Here is a 19,661-nt window from a genome sequence, read left to right on the forward strand (position 1 = left end):
TCGTGATGCCCTGCCTCAGCCTCATTATACACTTTTTAAGGACAAGGATCCTACCAAATTCACCTCCATCCAGCCCCTTAACAGAGAAAATGAGTTTATTCTGAGAGTGTGGACGAATGAAAGGGACGCTTTGACCCTCCTTTAATCTCTCTCAATCCCTAGCTCAGACATGCATCATGTCTTTCATGGACCACAGCAAAACTATGCATCCACTGCTCTCCATGCATCCAATTAGTTCTCCTTCAAATCCACTTCCATATCACTCTGACTGTCACATTTTTTTCAAACATAAGTTTAACCACATCGTTCCCTACTGAAATACTACAGTTGCCCCTCGATATATGTCTGATATGGTTAGGCTTTGTATCCCCACCCAAATCTCATCTTGAATTGTAACCCCCACATCCCCCATAATCCCCATGTGTCAAGGGAGAGACCAGGTGGACGTAATTAAATCATGGGGGTGGTTCCCCCATGCTGTTCTCATGATAATGAGTGAGTCTGACAAAGTCTGATGGTTTTATAAGCTTCTGTCATTTCCCCTGCTTGCACTTCTCCTCCCTGCTGCCTTGTGAAAAAGGTGCCTTGCTTCCCTTTCCACCATGATTGTAAATTTCCTGAGGCCTCCCCAGCCATGCTGAACTGTGAGTCAATTAAACCTCTTCCCTTTATGAATTACCCAGTCTTGGGTATGCCTTTTTTTTTTTTTTTTTTTTTTTTCCTGAGACAGTCTTGCTCTGTCACCAGGCTGGAGTACAGTGGCACAATCTCAGCTCACTGCAATCTCCACCTCCCTGGTTCAAGCAATTCTCCTGCCTCAGCCTCCCAAGTAGCTGGGAGTACAGGCATGCGCCACCATGCCCAGCTAATTTTTTTTTGTATTTTTAGTAGAGATGGGTTTTCACCATGTTGGCCAGGATGGTCTCGATCTCCTGACCTCATGATCTGCCTGCCTCGGCCTCCCAAAGGGCTGGGATTACAGGCGTGAGTCACTGTGCCCAGCCTGGGTACTCCTTTATTGGCAGCATGAGAGTGGACTAATACAATGTCCAAGCTCCCGTGTAGCACTAGGAACTCTTCCTTTTTTTTTTTTTTGAGACAGAGTCTTGCTCTGTCGCCAAGCTGGAGTGCAGTGGCGCAATCTCAGCTCACTGCAAGCTCCACCTTCCGGGTTCACGCCATTCTGCTGCCTCAGTCTCCCGAGTAAGCTGGGACTACAGGTGCCCGCCACAACACCCAGCTAACTTTTTTTGTATTTTTAGCAGAGACAGGGTCTCACCGTGTTAGCCAGGATGAGTCTCGATCTCCTCACCCTGTGATCTGCCCGTCTCGGCCTCCCAAAGTGCTAGGATTACAGGCGTGAGCCACCACGCCCGGCCTGCACTAGGAACTCTTTCTAACCTGTGCCAGCTTCATCTCCCACTAGGGCATCCTTGCACAGTAGCTCACTGACACTTATCCTCTTACCCGCCATACATGTCATGCCTCTGCACATGCTGTGTCTGCTTCCTGGAATGCCATCCTTTTTTATTCACCTCAAAATCCCTCCCCACCTCCATTGGATTAATGAGCTCCAGGCATCTTTCAAAACCCAGCTCAGATATTAGCTTGCTCAGGAAGCCTCCCAGGTACTCCCTCTCTCCCTCTGCCAAAGGAAAGTTCAAACCTCTCTCTCCCAGATCATGCTGTACTCCTGCATTACCTGGAGGACTTCTGTGCAGCAAACTCAACCACTCAGCTGCTAAGGACTCAATGTATGTGTCCCCCAAATTCATATGTTAAAACTGCAATCCCTAATGTGGTGGTATTTAGAGATGAGGCCTTTGGAAGGTGATTAGGTCACAAGGATAGAGCCCTCATGATGGGGTTAATGCATTTACAAGAAAAGACACAGCTCGTTTCCTCTCTCATCTGCAAACCAGGAACAAGGGCCCTCAAGCAGAACCTGACCAGTCTGGTACCTTGATCTCAGACTTCCCAGCCTCCCGAACTGTCTGTTGTTTAAGCTACCCAGTCTGTGGTAGTTTATTATAACAGCCCAAACTGACTAATATACCAATACAGTTGAGAACTTGGAAATAAAATTGTGGGGGTCGAGGGCAGGAAAGGCCTCCAGGCCCACCTGTCTACAGCACCTCTCTCTAAACTTTACAAAAAGAAGCAAAGCCCTTTAGTCAGATGATTCTTCCTTAGTAAACAATACACGTATATTTCATCATTTTTCCCCAGACTTTAGCCAAATGGACATGGTAAATCAGAAAGTATCTTGCTGGAGGAAAGTACGCTGGCTGCTTGAAGCAAGAGAAGGTGGAGGGAAAGAGATTTTGAAGAACTCTAAAAACATAGTAATCCAGGGCCCTTTCTCGTAACAGCAAACAGTCTCACATAGAACAACCACTCTAAAGGGCAGTTGACACTGGGTCCCACCTGCTCCTGTCCCTGGCATGCTGCTGCACCCTACTTTATTAAAGAGGCAGCCAGGAGTGGAAGGAGAAATCCAACGATCCTGGAGTCCCCGCCACCCAACCCAAGGCAGCCAGTCATCCTATGTAACAGAAGAGTCAGGTTAGGAATCTTGCGTAGGAGTCAGGTTAGAACTGAGCAGCTCTCCCACCCCTAAACTGCCGTGATTAGCTAAAGTAGTGCTCCATGAAGCCCTGGCCAAAGGATCCCTGAGCTGCAGGTGGAAGCCCTGGGGCTGTTCTGGAGTTTCTGCCTCCCTGCTCCCATGATATTCTCACACTTCCTACTGCTCTTTCAAGTCTCACAGGCCATATACCCTTTTGTTATTAACCAGACAAGAAGGAAGAAAAATAGAAAGTTTCAACCCAAGGACTAACATCAAAAAGAAAAATCTTTAGAACATAAAAGTGTATTACTGAAATAGTCCCTACCGGGACTAACTCTAAGAATAACACATAAGCCAGTGACTGGTCTATAGTAAGTACCTTATGTATGTTGTTGCTGCTGCTACTACTTCTCCTCCTTCTCATACTCGAAAGATGCCCCTACAAGGTTAGTGCGGCATACTGTTTAAAAGCACAAGCAAAAGCTGGGAGCAGTGGCTAACACCTGTAATCCCAGCAGTTTGGGAGGCCGAGGCAGGTGGATCACCTGAGGTCAGGAGTTGGAGACCAGCCTGGCCAACATGGCAAAACCCCCGTCTCTACTAAAAATACAAAAATTAGCTGGGTGTGGTCGCGGGCACCTGTAATCCCAGCTACTGAGGAGGCTGAGGCAGGAGAATGGCTTGAACCCAGGAGATGGAGGTTGGAGTGAGCTGAAATCACGCCATTGCACTCCACCTTGGGCAACAAGAGTGAAACTCCATCTCAAAAAATAATAATAATATAATAAATAAAAGCACAAGCCATGAAGTCAAAACTACCTGGGTTAATATCCCAGCAATTCTGTTTCTTAGCTCTGTGACATTGGGCCATTCATTCATGCTTCTGTGTCATTGTTTGCTCATCATAAAACAGGGATAATAATTCTAACTCATCCATAAGCTTGTGGTGAGAATTAAGTGAATTAAGCCACATAAAGTGCATTGAACTGGGTCAGGCATGGTGGCTCACGCCTGTAATCCCAGCACTTTGGGAGGCCGAGGCAGGCAGATCACGAGGTCAAGAGATCGAGACCATCCTGGCCAACATGGTGAAACACCGTCTTTACTAAAAATAGAAAAATTAGCTGGGCGTGGTGGTGCACACCTGTAGTCCCAGCTACTTGGGTGGCTGAGGCAGGAGAATCGCTTGTACCTGGGAAGCAGAGGTTGCAGTGAGCCGAGATTGTGCCACTGCACTCCATCCTGGTGACAGAGCAAGACTCTGTCTCAAAAAAAAAAAAAAAAAGTGCATTGAACTATGCTTTGCACACAGTGAGGGTGCAACAACCTAGCAGTTAGGCCACAGGAAGATGTGGCTGCAGCATGCTTGGAAAGTGGGCAGGATGATGTACAAAAAGATGTGGAGTCTGTGAGCTTCAAGGCAGGCCCAAAGCAGTACTAGGTACAGTGCGTTCTTCCACCAACCTTCTGCCAACACACCACCTCCAGCCAGCTGGTTCACCGTAGCAGTAACTTTCCTCAAACATGCCTAGTCACATGAGACTTTGAAGGCACAACAGACATTCTGTTCACCTGGCTCTTGGACTGCCTGGTGTATTTCACCACGGCAGGCCCCCTGTTAATAACTGAGGAGCTGATGAATTGCTTCAATCACTTTAGACTCACAGACTCATTGAGCACAGGAGGTCAAGTGACTCCCAACCCATCCCTAAACAGACACGTGCTCTTTGATCAATCATCATCACCCTCACCCAACATAAGCTTATTCTAGCCTCTAGCCATTCTCTAACCTTATTCCAGACCTTCGCTTCTACTTGTGCCTCTGCCTGGTTGTCATTTCTCCAACTTTCTCCAAGTCAGAATTCCTACTAAACGCTGAAATCCCATTTCAAACATCACCTTTTCTGTGAACTCTCCCCAGCTCCCCCTAGGGTTTCTCATAGTGGTTTCAACCAATCACCTAAACAGAATTATTTCTGGTGCTTGCTAACCACAGGTCTCCTACTTGAGGGATCAGGGCCTAGCCACCTGCATTTTTAACAACCTTCTCCAGATGATTCTTTTTTTTTTTTTTTTGAGATGGAGTTTTGCTCTTGTTGCCCAGGCTGGAGTGCAATGGCACAATCTCGGCTCACTGCAACCTCTGCCTCCCGGGTTCAAGCGACTCTCCTGCCTCCGCCTCCCAAGTAGCTGAGATCACAGGTGTGTGCCACCACGCCTGGCTAATTTTTGTACTTTTAGTAGAGACAGGGTTTCTCCATGTTGGTCAGGCTGGTCTCGAACTCCCAATCTCAGGTGATCCGCCCACCTTGGCCTCTGAAAGTGCTGGGATTACAGGCATGAGCCACCACGCCCGGCCCCAGATGATTCTTAAACACATTACAGTTTGAGAGCAGCTGTCCAGACAGCTAGCCTTTCAAACCTGACACTTAGTAATTTGGCCCTCACCTCTGCTCCCCTGATACTTTGCGCATGACCTCTGACAGCACACCTGGCTGTGTTCCAGGTGAACTGCTTACAGTAAATCTCCTCTCTCCAGACTGGGAGCCACTTGAGGATAGAAACCTTGCCTGACTTATATTTAAATTCTCAACATTTCCAGGTGTGTTACTACTCTCGCCTTCTCTTTTCACTCATATTCCACATCTCATTCATCAACCAGGTCAGGTGGCTCTACTTTCTTTTTTTTTTTTTTTTTTTTTGAGATGGAGTCTCGCTCTGTCGCCCAGGCTGGAGTGCAGTGGCGCGATCTCGGCTCACTGCAAGCTCTGCCTCCCGGGTTCATGCCATTCTCCTGCCTCAGCCTCTCCTGGGACTACAGGCGCCCGCCACCACGCCCAGCTAATTTTTTTGTATTTTTAGGGTTTCACCGTGTTAGCCAGGATGGTCTTGATCTCCTAACCTCGTGATCTGCACACCTCAGCCTCCCAAAGTGCTGGGCCTACTTTCAAAAACAAATTGTTTTTAACCACTTCTCACTTCTTTCACCCCAAGGACCTTAGTCCAGCCCATCATTGTCTCTCCCCCATGAACTACCACAACGACCCACTCATTGATCCTATAGCTTCCACCTTTCCCCCACTACAGCTCTCTTGACACACAGCATTCAGAATGATGCTTTAAAAACGTGTCAAATATTTGCGAGTCACATATCCAAGAAAGTACTGGTATATAAAGAATGCTAAAAGCTCAGCAATAAAAAAAGCAATTAAAAAAAAAAACATGTAATAGACCTGAACAGAGACACTTTGCCAAAGAGAATATAGGAATGGTAAATATACACTTGAAAAGATATTCAACGTAATTAACAAATTAGGGAAATGCAAATTAAACCATTGAGATACCACTAAACTATAAAGATGGCTAAAATAAAAAATACCAACCACGCCAACTACTGATTACAATGTAGAGCAACTGGAACTTTCATATGTTGCTGATGGAAATGCAAAATGACATGGCCACTCTAGAAATTAGTTTGGAAGTTTCTTATAAAGTTAAATGTGAACTTGCACATGTCCTAGCAATCCAACTCTTGGGTATTTGCCTTAGAGAAGCAAAAACTCACATCCACACAAAAACCTAAATACAAATGTTTATAGCAGCTTTATTCATAATCCTTAAAAACTAGAAACAAACTGGCTGTGTGTGGTGGCTCACACCTGTAATCCCAGCACTTCGGGAGGCCGAGGTGGGCGGATCACAAGGTCAGGAGTTCGAGACCAGCCTGGCCAACATGCTAAAACCTCATCTCTACCCAAAATACAAAAAAATTAGCTGGGCATGGTGGAATCCCAGCACTTTGGGAGGCCGAGGCAGGTGGATCATGAGGTCAGGAGCTCAAGACCAGCCTGGCCAACAGGGTAAAACCCTGTCTCTACTAAAAATACAAAAAAATTAGCTGGGCATGGTGGCACGTGCCTGCAATCCCAGCTACTTGGGAGGCTGAGGCAGGAGACTAGCTTGAACCCAGGAGGCGGAGGTTGCAGTGAGACGAGACCACACCACTGCACTCCAGCCTGGGCAACAGAGTAAGTCTCTGTCTAAAAAAAAAAAAAAAATCCAAACTCCTTTCCACAGCCCATGAGTTCCCACCAGGCCTGGTTTTGGGAACCTCTCTAAAGACATTTTCTCCAACTCTCCCTTCCCCTACCTCTTACCTATCCTGAGGCCCATCTGCTGTTCTCTCTGCCAGGTACTCTTTTTTACAGATATTTCCAAAACTCACTCCCAAACATCAGGCTCTACTGAAATATTTACTCCTTAGACAGGTCTTCTTTAACTGACTTTTCTATAATAGTATCTATAATAGTATTTCCCTCATACTGTTTCATTTTTCTTCATGGCACTCACTACTAAGTGGCATCATATATTTGTTTTGTGGTTATTTTCTACCTTTCCTCTGAGAATATAAGATGCATGAGGGTAACCTTATCTGTACTAGTCACCAATACATCCCCAGCACTTAGAATCTGCCTATCACAGGATTAAAACTCCATAATATTTGTTGAATGAATGAATGAACACACCCAAGAGACGAACACTCAATAATGAAATTCCCATGCTTTCAACGTGGAGCCATACTTTGACTCAAAAATTTCTTTGTATCACCCATCAAATCACCTGCCTACGTGGCCCCTGGGTAAAGCAGTCCTAGCCCCGAACATTTAATTCAGCTGTTGGTGCTTTCAAAAAATGTGTTAAGTTCGACATCTCCCTTCTAAGTGCAGCTTTCTGGTGCTTGGTTAGAAAACTGGCAGGAGGTGCCAGGCTGTAAGCACAGCATTCTCAGAGTAATGCCATGTGGGGTTTCCTGAGGGCTTGCAGAAAGCTATCTAGAAGTGCCACTTATGTGAACAAAGAAGTTTGAGGTAAGATTGAAGAAAGAAAGAAAAAATAATAAAAAACACCTCTCTGTAACACCTTTCCAAGGAGAATGAATACACGAGCACTTACAGAACACCTGCTCCACAGGTTCCAGGCACTCTGAAGGTTCTCACTTAATCCTCTTATCCTTCAACGTTAGACCTATTAGTCCCATTTTCACGTGCAAAAAAACCAAAACAAAACAAAACAAAAAAAAACCAACACAGAGAGGTTAGGTAACATGCCCGATGTCACACAGTGATAGGTAATATCTGGCATTTTGAACTCAGGTCTGTGTTGCCTTCAACTCCATTCTTTTTCCACTTTGGACTTTAGAAGCAATACTCAGGGGCATGAGAATGAATACTGTCCAGAGGAGGCAGGCAGAACATGCCAACCTCAAGTAGAAAACACCGACCAACACCTGGACACTAGTGGCCAGTTTCTTTTCTAAAATGTTTCAAAGACCAGCATGGACCAGTCTGCTGAAGCAACATGCTGATTACCTTCCAGCAAATATTATTGAACACCTACCATACAGCAACATTTCCTGGGCTGGAGGTTTCCACATATATTATGTCATTTAATTTTCATTATTGTTAAAAAAAAAAACTGTTAGGCCGGGCGTGGTGGCTCACGCTTGTAATCCCAGCACTTTGGGAGGCCGAGGCGGGCGGATCACGAGGTCAGGAGATCGAGACCACGGTGAAACCCCTTCTCTACTAAAAAATACAAAAAATTAGCCGGGCGTGGTGACGGGCGCCTGTAGTCCCAGCTACTCGGAGAGGCTGAGGCAGGAAAACGGCGTGAACCCGGGAGGCAGAGCTTGCAGTGAGCCGAGATTGTGCCACTGCACTCCAGCCTGGGCGACACAGCGAGACTCCGTCTCAAAAAAAAAAAAAAACTATTAACATGTGATATAGTTTGGATGTTTGCCTTCTCCAAATAGCATGAGGGTATGGCAACACTGCATCTTATTCATTCTTTAGGTTCTAAACCCATAGTATGGTGTGAAAATCATGTGTAGCTAAAAATACCCTCAAAAATATTTTTGAAATGTGATCCCCAGTATTGAAGGTGGAGCCTGCTGGGAGGTGTTTTGGTGATGGGGGTGGATCGCTCATGAATGGCTTGGTGTCCTCTCCTTGGTGATGAGTGAGTTCTTGCCCTATTAGTTCACCCAAGAGCTGGCTGTTAATAGGAGCCTGGCACGTCCTCCTCTCTCTGTTGCTCTCTCTCACACCATGTGACATGCCTGTTACCCCTTTGCCTTCTGCCATGAGTTAAAGCTTCCTGAGGCCTCACCAGAAGCTGAGCAGATGCTGGTGCCATGCTTGTACAGCCTGCAGAACCTTGAGCCAAATAAAACTCTTTTCTTTATAAATTACCCAGTCTCAGATATTCCTTTATAGCAATGCAAAATGGACTGAAACAACACGTATTAAGGTATTGGAGGCTGTTTATCCAAATTAAATGACAGAAACCTTGCAAGCAAATACATACTCCTAAGAATTCCCTCTCCTTCACCCCATGCCCTAGAGATTTTGACAGTTACCTTAAAAACAGAGCAGCACGAAGATGCAGACAACTTCTTTTTTGACCTTCTTTTTCTACTTCTTTTGCTGTAGGCCAGAGTTTTGCACACTGGATAGCACAGGGAATTACTATTCAGGGTTTCATACACAAAAACCATGTATAATGCAACTTTCTGGCCATTAAAATACTTTTAGGGTATTTTTGGCTACACATGATTTTCACACCATACAATGGGCTGAAAGCCTAAAAAATGAGTAAGACGCAGTGTTGCTGTACCCTTAGCGTCCTCTAATTTACTCCTGCTTGACAGATAATCAAGAAATGTTAGATCTAGAAAGGAAGTTACAGATTGCCAAGTTCCACTCCTTGCCAGGGCTTCAATGATGACAGGGCCTTGGAAGGTGGGCTCCCCCTGCTGGACAGCTCCACTACCAGCATGTTCTTCCTCTATCTGCCATCTGCTCCTCTCCAAATTCCACTGCTGCAGCTAGCTTTGCCCTCCAGCCCTGCAGAATAATTATAACTCCTCTTTCCTATGATAATAATTTGAATTTCTGAAGCCTGTTATTTGGGTGAGACTTTCTTAATGCTATAGTGATCATGAAAAGGGTCAAGTATCTGCACTGTGCTTTTTAATAACCACTGGGTGGTTTTTATTCTGAGTGCTCATCCTAGCTATTGACACCCGCCTGCCCATTAGGCAGCTCCACCAATTAATTAAATTCAATATTTTGGGAGCTGTGCTCTGGAAGCATGCCTCTTAGTCGGGAAGACAAAGAACAAAAACCACACGTCATATGGCAAAAGCACTCTTACAGTGGCACAGATTCGGTGCCAAAGGGTCAGGGTCTCGGCCCATCCATTGGGAAGGATTGCTAACCTGTGAGCTAGACGACCCCAGGAAACACAGCCTGAGCCTGCTCAAGGAAAGTGACCAGGTCTATACTCAGCTTGCCTGTCGCCTCTGTGTCTCAGACACCAGCCACAAAGCCGAGCAGAGAGGCCGGGCGCGGTGGCTCACGCCTGTAATCCCAACACTTTGGGAGGCCGAGGCGGGTGGATCACGAGGTCAGGAGATCGAGACCATCCTGGCTAACACAGTGAAACCTGTCTCTACTAAAAATACAAAAAATTAGTCGGGCGAGGTGGCGGGCGCCTGTAGTCCCAGCTACTCCGGAGGCTGAGGCAGAAGAATGGCGTGAACCCCGGGGGGCGGAGCCTGCAGTGAGCCGAGATCGCGCCACTGCACTCCAGCCTGGGCGACAGCGAGACTCTGTCTCAAAAAAAAAAATAAAATAAATAAGCCAAGCAGAGGAGGTGTTCCATAAGCCTACTCCAATCTTTTGGCACTGGAAAGGGGCCTGGAAGTGAGAATAACTAAATGCAACTCACTCACCCCTTGTGTCTCAAATGAATGGTTTTTTTTTTTCTTAAAAAAAAAAAGTTATAAAAATACAACTCCAAACACCTAAGACAGGGAGTCTTTGTGTCCATTTCTTCTCATCTGTCAACTCATCAAGTGACAGGAAACAAATCCCCTAACTTCTGTGGACCTCCATTTTCTCAGCTACAAATTGAGGGGCTTGGCCAGGCACAGTGGCTCATGCCTATAACCCCAGCACTTTGGGAGGCTGAGGCAGGTGGATCACTTGAGGTCAGGAGTTCGAGACCAGCCTGGCCAACATAGTGAAACCCCATCTCTACTAAAAATACAAAAAATTAGCTGGGTGTGGTGGTGCACATCTGTAGTCCCAGCTACTCGGGAGGCTGAGACATGAGAATCTCTGAGCCTGGGAGGTGGAGGTTGCAGTGAGCTGAGATCCCACCACTGCACTCCAGCCTGGGTGACAGAGCAAGACTCTGTTTCAAAAAAAAACAAAGCAAAACAAATTGAGGAGCTTGAGCCAAAGAATTGTAAGGTCCCTTTCAGAACCAGGGTCCTCCAGTCTTTTGTGGTCACAGACAGTGAGTGGATAAGCTACAGTGACCTGGCTGAGCTAGTTTATCTCAAAACCAGCACATGACTTCTAGTACAGAGAACAGCATGCAAGGAAACAAAGGCAGACAAAAGATTCCTGCTCCAGCCCCACCATTATCCTGCCGTGGATCCCTCCCTGAGTACATCTGCCTGCACAGCTCTAAATACCAGCCCTGCCACTGAGCAAATGGATCATCTTGGACGAGTCATTCAACCTCCTTTAGCCTTGATTTTCACATCTGTAGATTGGGGTTAATTTTACCCACTCCCAGTGCAGTTGGGATGGTGAAATAAGTTAAAACCCGTATAAAGCACCCAGTACCTAGAGGACATACACTGTGTATCCCTTTATTCAAACATTCTTTACCCACTGAGCCCACTTCATCAACATATTCAAATTCCAAAGGCTTATAGCAATCTGAAGCCCAGGGGGCCAGACCTAGAAGGGCTGCAAAAATCAGCAAGTCCAACACCTTTCTACCTCTGCGATTTACAAGGGAGGGAACTGAGGCTCAGAAAGGTTTGGTGACTTGCTCAAGGACCTACATCAGCAAAGCCTGGCCTAGAACATAGGGTGGCAAACACCAAGGACCACACAGGACACAAAGATAACCCTTTGTAGGCCCCATTCTCCAAAACTGAGAACACATCACTTATAACCCAATTCTGAAAAATTAAAAATAGAAAAATTTTCCAATTCTGTATATTTTTGGAGGACCGCAAGAGATAGCCAGCATTGCGGTGTGTCTATGAAAGGCAAGGATTTCTTGAATTACTTATGAAATGAAGGTCAATGTTTCTTGCTAGCAGTTTTCCCCAGCTGCTCTGCTCCCCTCTCCCTTCCCCACATCTACTCATTTCAATTTACATCTTGAGGCACACATGCCTACATTGGGCCCCTTTCTGGACAAGGTGAGAAGTTTTAGGCAGAGGCAATAATCCATGTCCCGTTAAACACAAACAAAAAAAATCACAATTATGCTATCCATAACACAAAAAGAATTCCTCTCCTCACCCCTAAGAGCCCCAGCCTGGGACACCTAGAAAAGTGCCCAAATACATTAAGGCACACCAACAACTCAAGGGTCAGGGACACAACGGTCCCCCCGAATGACATGATCAAAATCCATGAGACCATTCAAGAGTCTCTGGAGAAACCTCAGCCCAGATTCTACAAGGGCCACTGGACTGAGCTGGAGTACTCTAGAGGGAGCTCAGATAATATAAGGAGGAACCGGGTTAGAATTGGTTTCAGAGATACAGGGATAACCTGACCAGCTCCCCTCCTGCCCAGATTCCCAAAAGAAAGCGTGTATCTTCAGGGAATATCTGACAGAAAGCTACACCAAGAACATGCTTCCTTGTAGCTCCTGGTGAGCACGATCCCTAGACAGTGTCTGCTAAAACTTGGATTAGGAAGGCCCTAATCCAAGCCTCACATCGTGCACTTTGGCAAACAGACCCAGAGAGGGAGACCATCCTGCTCAAGCTCATATCACAAGCCAGTGGCAGCCACTGGCTTGAGCTTGCACCTGACTTTCAGTCTAGAGCTAGTCCTCCCCGCACCCCACGGCTCCTTCCCACCAGGCCCACTCCCTCTTCCAAAACGTTGGGCTCACCTCCTGGTTCTAAGGATTCTGCCAGGTTGAACAATGCTCAGAAGCAGGTGGCAGTTTAGCAATTCATTCAGAGGGACCTGGGGCTGTGCCCGTCCCCGCTGGCAAGGAGAGACTGCAGTAAGAGACTGCAGCGTGGAACTTTGAAAGGGCTCTCTTCTCTAAAGAATCCTCCTCCTCCTCTTCTTTCTCCTCCTCCTCCTCCTTCTCCTCCTCCGTAGTACTATGGACACATGTGCTCTGCTTGGGAGGAGGAAAGGAGGAGAGTATGGATGTGTAAGGAGAGTGTGGATGTTTATTGGAAGGAGAAGGCCAACAATCTGCAGGGCCCTGCTGTATACTTACACCTAGCAGAAGAGGAACGAAAAAAAAAAAAAGAGAGAGAGAGCTCTAACTGTTTCCACAAAATTATTAACCCTTGTGCTCCAGCTCTGCTCCTCAAACAGCTGAAGCAAGAGAAACAATACACTTAACCAATGGAGCACCAGCCAAAGACATTACATCATCAGTCAGCACTGTCATTGGCTAATAATTCCTAGAAGGCAAAATTCTGCTTCTAGGTGCTTAACCCTTTCATGCTCATCAGAGCAAAGAGAATTTGGTCTAAACCAACGCTTCCTGAACTTGCTTTTATCAGAATCATCCAGGGTGTTTTCTAAACACACAGATCATCATTTTTCATTTCAAGCCATCTAAATCAGAACCTACAAAGGGAGCATGGATAGCTGTATTTTAAATAGTGTACAGAGGGTGGCAACCACTGATCAACTCAGAAAGTCTTCCTCTCCAAACAAGATGACATTTTTCTGAGCATTTTTCATGTGTCTAACACTTTGCTACATCATCTCACTTATTTCCTGCACTGAACAATGGCTCCATATCCCAAGTATAAAAAGTCAGGTTAAGAGAGGATAAGTAGGCTGGGCGCAGTGGCTCACGCCTGTAATCCTAGCACTTTGGGAGGCCGAGGTGGGTGTATCACCTGAGATCAGGAGTTCGAGACCAGCCTGACCAACAAGGTGAAACCCTGTCTCCACTAAAAATACAAAAATTAGCCAGGCGTGGTGGCGGGCGCCTGTAATCCCAGCTACTCCAGAGGCTGAGGCAGGAGAATCACTTGAACCCAGGAGGCCGAGGTTGCAGTGAGCTGAGATCACACCACCGCACTCCAGCCTGGGCGTGACAGAGTGAGACTCCGTTTCAAAAAAAAGAGAGGATAAGTCAGTTGAGCAAGAGATGGAGACTTGCTTTGAAAGACAGGCTGTTGGGACCCGACCTTGCTACCCTTTTGAAGCTCCCGCTTGAAGTCAAACCAAGCCGTTTATTTACTTATTGCCTCTAGAGTTACAGAAAATGTAGACCCTCTTGATGAGTTGGAAAATGCCAGGAACCTGGGAGGAACGGGGAAATGAAGACAATGGTGGATTATTCTCTTCCTTGGGCTCATTCCTTCTGCTTCTGTTGCAAATTCAGCTTAAACATCACTGTCTCTTGGAAGCCTTCCCCAACCACCTGCCAACCCCCAAAACAGGGATAGATGCCCCTGCTCTGTGCTCTTAAGGTCATCTGGAGTCGTGGGCTGCAGTTACTTATTTACTGGATAAACTCCATGAGATCAGAGCCATGTCTACTTTCTCCACTAACATATACCTGGACAGTGCCTGCCACATGTGAATACTCAATCATGACAGAAAGAAGGGAGAGAAAGTGTTTGCCGAAGTTCTAAATGGCATCACACTGAGATGGGAAAGACAAAGGATTGGAAGTCTGGAGACTCACAGGAACAAACTGATTTTGGGCAAGTTCGTTTGGACAGGGGAGAGGGGGTTGGTGTCCTTATCTAAAAATGAGGATAATCACACTCTCCTATGAATAGTTATAAAGATCAAATTAAAGAATGATCCAAAGCTCTGATTTTCTCCTCCTCTCTCTCTCACGCTCGAACTCATCCATTTTATTGGCTGACATCTAAGTGCTGACAACTGCCATATTTATATCTCCAGCCTAGACTCCCCGCCTCGACTCCAGACTCACAGCCAATGCCTGTGGATGTTTTACGGGCATCTCCAAAAGAGTATTTGAATTGTATCCTCTAAGCACAACCTGCTCCTCGCCTAGTCTGTTTTGTGAATAGTGCTCCCATCCACCCAACCTTTTTTTTTTTTTTTTTTTTTTAATTAGGTGAAATTTACATAACTAAAAGCTAGCCATTTTAAACTAACAATGCGTGGCATTTACTATCCTCATGATGATGTGCAAACTGTCACCTCTATCTAGTTCCAAAACATTTTCATCACCCCAAAAGGAAACCACTTAGCCATTAAGCAGTCAAGCCCCAGTCCCACTTCCCCCTCAGATCAGCACAAACACCAATCTGTTTTCTGTCTCTATGGATTTACCTATTCTGGATACTTCACATAAAGGGAATCATACAATATGTAACCTTTTGTGTCTGGCTTTTAAAACACGTTTTCACATAGTATTTTTAAGGTTCATCCACATTGCAGCATGTATTAATACTTCACTCCTTGTTATGGCTGAGTAACGTTCTATTGTATGTTATACTACATTTTGTTTATTCAGTCACTTACTGATGGAGCTGCCAGACTTTCAGTAGCCAACCAATCTTAAACCAGAAGGCTGGCCACCATCCTTCATCCCCACCCTTTTCCCATATTCCCTGCATTTAAAGTATCAGCAAGTCCTGTCCATTTTGCTTCCTAAATAGAGCTCAAATCCTTTTACTTTTCTCCAACGCTATTGCTGTCCTCTAGCCCAGACACCAATATATCGCTCACTGAGCTTCCAACTGTGACAAGATCTCATTCTTTCTTCTCACCTGGTAGCTGAGCGGGACTCCTTTTAAAACATAAACCAGATCATCCATTCATTTAAGCAATATTTACTAAGCATCTTTCTTCAAGGAGTTTTCCTCCCAGAGGCATAACAGACAACACACAAATATACACTATTATATCAGGCTTAAAATCCTTCAATGATTCGTTTGTTGCACTTTAGATAAAAATCTAAGCTCAGCATGGCCTCCAAGACTACATTGCCTTCAAACTCATCTCGGGCCACTCCACACAATTTGCCCACTATGCGCTCCAACCACAATGGGCTCCATTCCTCCACCTCATGGTCTTTGAATAAGCTGTTCTCTCTGTCTCTTGATCTTGGCATTGCTGGATCTTCCTCATTCCCCAGATCTCAGTGTAAATATCACTCCTTTGGGAGACCTTCCCTGACTACCCTGTTAAGCACATCCACCCTTCATTCATTTCACTCATTTAAGAAATATGTGCTAAACCCTGTGGTAGGCTCTTGGGATGAAGCAACGTATGATCCCCCGGAGTCTGCAGTCTAAAGGGGAGGACCAACAATAGGAAAGTAAATAAAATAGATAAATGACTGTTATGAAGGGAGAATAAAAGGGAGGGGGTACAGAAGGCCTTTCCGAGGTTATATTGAAACTGAAGGCAAGGAGTCAATTGGACAAAGAGCCTGTTATTTTCTGTCACATCCTGGCTATGCAATGCAATGTTCCATCCCTCAACACTTGCTTTTGATGAATCCAAGTATTTAATGTCTATCTCCTCTAATAGACTGAGCTTTCTCCCCATCACCTAGGACAGTGCCTACTCCTCAAGAGACACTCAATACACATTGATTGATTAATTAGTGGATGAATGAATGATTAATCAATCAATCCACCAATGAAAGCACTTTGGAAAGTGTAAGAAATCATAGAGTTGTGAGTGATTGTTATCATTATTATAATTATTATTTTGTGGCAAAAGAACATCAACTCAGTTGGGTTTTGGAAGAGACTGGGTTTACTATAAAATGAGAATAAAAGTACCTAAGTCGGAGTATTATTGGACAACTAGGAGAGAATGTATATACATAATAAGACACTCAAAAAAGGGAAGCAGCGTCTTTGTGGCTATTATTATTAAAAGCTCCTCACAAAAGCTGACTCAACTCGAATTCCAAAACTAATTTTCAGGTGCAGTCACGAAACTTAAAGGTGAGAGAAATGAATACTTGTAAGATATCTACTACAGACCAGGCACAGTACAAAGCACTACTTCATTTGTGAGGTAGTGTAGTGGATGCCATGGGGAAATGCTCAACCCCCTCCAAGACCAAGACACTCATGACTTCCCCATGTCCAGCTGCCAGAGTGTTGGTTACTCCAGCTCCCAGCTGAGTCTCTAGTCAGGAACTGTCCTGCTGAAGGGACATCCTAGCTCCCTCCCTAGGACCAGCCTGCACCCACTGGCTGATCAACATTAAGCTTCAAAGGCCTCGTCTCTTTGTCTCATGGGAGGGATTGAGGTCTCTCTTGCACTGCACCATAGCTCAACATCTCTGTCTGCCCAATCCTGCTTCCCTTATCTGCACACAAATCTCAGAAGCGCCAGTTCTTTCTCCAGGGAATCTGAACCATGACAGGTGAGTATGATGATTTCCTTTTAAATCAGAAAAAGAAGGTTCATGAAGGTTGCTAATGTCCCCAAAGCCTATGGCTAAAGTGACTTTCTGGTCTGATTTCCCAGCAAGCCCTCGTTCTTTCTACGACACCAATCTACACACAGCCTTGCCCCCAATGGCTGAGACCGGATCTCTGTGAAACAGAAAGGGGAGCCCAGGCAGAGGGGAAGGGCACACAGACGGCCTGAAGATGAGAAAAGAAGAGCAGAGGCACCCTTCAGAGTCCTGATGACAAGACTGAGGTCACAGGCTCCAGAAACAATACCAAAGTGATGTGCAGGCTGCAGAAGCAAGCATTACACGGACAGCATCTCTTTGCCTGAATCCATGTCCAGAAGCCAGGGAGCAGGGCTCCGGGGCAGAGGGGGCTCCCTTAAGCAGAGAAGAGTATTTGCAGCCAAGGACCAGAGAGTAACTACAACTTACCAGCTTTCTGATGCTCCGGCCTCCATCCATTGTCCCCAGAGCTGCCAGAGGGACCTGATCACTGATCAGAATTCTTCCACGGCCCTCCTTCATTCCAGAATAAAATTCTAAATATTCTAAGGCTGCACTTTAAGGTCTGTGCAGGTTTTAGCTCCCTGCCATGTCGACAGCTCATTTCCTACCTACAAGAAGACCCGGTCCTACTCCATTATCTGCTGTAGAATTATCTGATGTTCTAGGTCAGGACACCGGACCCTTTCAGTTTCTTTACCTTTACACAAGAAAACCCACCTGGAATTCCTGCTCCCCATCAACTCCCACCCCCAACACACTTTTCAGCCTGGCAAAACCTCCGACTTCCAGTCAATGGTCACCTCCTCTCTGAAGCCTTCCTGGCTTCCTCACCGTCCTCTTCTCCACCTCGAGTCTTCCGCACTACCCTGCACTGCAATTGCTCCTCCTGCTGTCCCTCTTAGCCCCAGGAGCTCCCCAAGGCCATTCTTCATGCTGCTAGGGCTTGGCACAGTGCCTGGCACTCAGAAAGAGCCAAGTAAGTGCTGGATAGATACACGAGGTGCTGTATCCAGAGCTATTCTCTGCTTCTAGCTTGGTCAGGGAACCACTCTGAGATTTCATCCTGCCCCCGGGATGACTGGAAATAGGAAATGGCATGACAAGTCTGACCCCCCAAACCCAAGGCAACAGGTCATGAGGGGTCTGGGGACCTAAGGCAGGTCCTAGGAGCCGGCGCAGAGCAGAGGTCCGGCCGCTGCGGTTCCTGGTTTCCCGCAAGCTCTTCCCCGGGCCGGGCGCTGGGTGGAGGCAGTCTTAGGATCCACAGTCTTGCGCGCCCCCGGCTCCCGGGCCCGGCAGACGGCCCCCGCACGCCGACCTGTCTGTCCCAGGGACCGGCCCAGGGCCCCGGCAGCGGCAGCCTGAGGAGACACCGTGGCGCGCGGCTCCTTGCCTCCCTCCCTGCCCCTCCGTGCGCCTGCATCCGGCGGACACAGAGCCGGAGCTCCGGGGACGCAGCCCGACGCGAGAAAGCACCAGCAGCCCCCGCTCGAGGTGGGGTCTCCCGGCTGTCAGAAACCCCACAAAGTCTACTTTGCGGCGGCGCGCCGCTTACCATGCGAGCCGCCAGGAACTCGGCGCCCGGAGGTGCCTCCGCGCGGCGCCCGCCAGTCGATCCGCTTCGGGTCCCGGGAGCTCAGCCTCTGCCCCTCAACGCGCGCGAGCGCCCCCGCCCGGCGGCCCGGCCTCCCCGCGCCGCGGCGCCCCATTGGCTCGGGCAACGAGGCCCCCGGACGGCCCCGCCCACCCGCGCCCACTCCCTCGCCCACGCCCCTTCCCTTTTCCCTGCTGGGTTCACCTCTCCAGGCAGGGAAAGTTGCTTGTAGACTCTGAGCTCTCACCGGACTCAGGAGCCCAGTTAGCTAATAATTCTGGGTCCCAGGAGTGTCTAGACGCCCCTCGGGGAGTGCGAAGAGTGCAGTGTCCTTGGAATCCACCTTTGGGAAAGTCAGCTGACCTCCCGGACCTCAGGTGGCACCTCAGAGAAACCACGGCCCCTTGTCAGGAAATGTCCCAGGCTGTGGGCTAGGCCCTAGGGCCAGGATGCAACAGGGAACAAGACAAAGTCCTCGTGGACTTTGCATGGAGTGGGGGTGGGGGTAGGTTATATACAACAAACGAAAAAAACAAGAGAATGTCAGCTGGGCGCGGTGGCTCACGCCTGTAATCCCAGCACTTTGGGAGGCCGAGGCGGGTGGATCACGAGGTCGGGGGTTCAAGACCAGCCTGGCCAAGATGATAAAACCCCGTCTCTACTAAAAATACAAAAATTAGCTGGGCATGGTGGCCCGTGCCTGTAGTCCTAGCTACTCGGGAGGCTGAGGCAGAATTGCTTGGACCCAGGAGGTGGAGGTTACAGTGAGCCGAGATAGAGCCACTGCACTCCAGCCTGGGCAACAGAGCTAGACACCGTCTCCAAAAAAAAAAAGAAAAGAAAAAGAAAGGGGTCTAGGACTGCTATACCTAGGGTGATCTCTGGGCCACTTGTGATTTTGGATACTTGGAGGACAAAAACGATTCCAGGGCTGAAGCAAGAGCATTGCTGACAGAGGGGTGGGCAGATGCGTGGTTCTGAAGCTGGAACTGGCCCCCAGGGTGGTTG

The 19,661-nt window shown here is 47.2% G+C and overlaps 1 protein-coding gene across 6 annotated transcripts in view; it reads right to left on the reverse strand.

The window, feature by feature from the left end:
* SYN3 (synapsin III) overlaps nt 1-18,704 on the reverse strand; it is a 565,053-nt gene extending 546,349 nt beyond the window's left edge. For 2 of the 6 annotated variants that reach the window (XM_032140020.2, XM_032140018.2), the window contains exon 1: nt 18,615-18,704. The gene's annotated coding sequence lies outside the window, so the exon portion shown is untranslated. Of the gene's footprint in view, nt 1-12,565; nt 12,991-17,485; nt 17,504-18,614 lie in introns of those variants that run through there. The other 4 variants (XM_032140021.2, XM_058431177.1, XM_058431176.1 and 1 more) reach the window with 3 other exon arrangements.
* Between the last annotated feature and the right edge of the window lie 957 nt (nt 18,705-19,661).

This window comes from Hylobates moloch, unplaced genomic scaffold (genome assembly GCF_009828535.3).
Source record: "Hylobates moloch isolate HMO894 unplaced genomic scaffold, HMol_V3 SCAFFOLD_19, whole genome shotgun sequence".
Lineage (NCBI taxonomy): Eukaryota > Metazoa > Chordata > Mammalia > Primates > Hylobatidae > Hylobates > Hylobates moloch.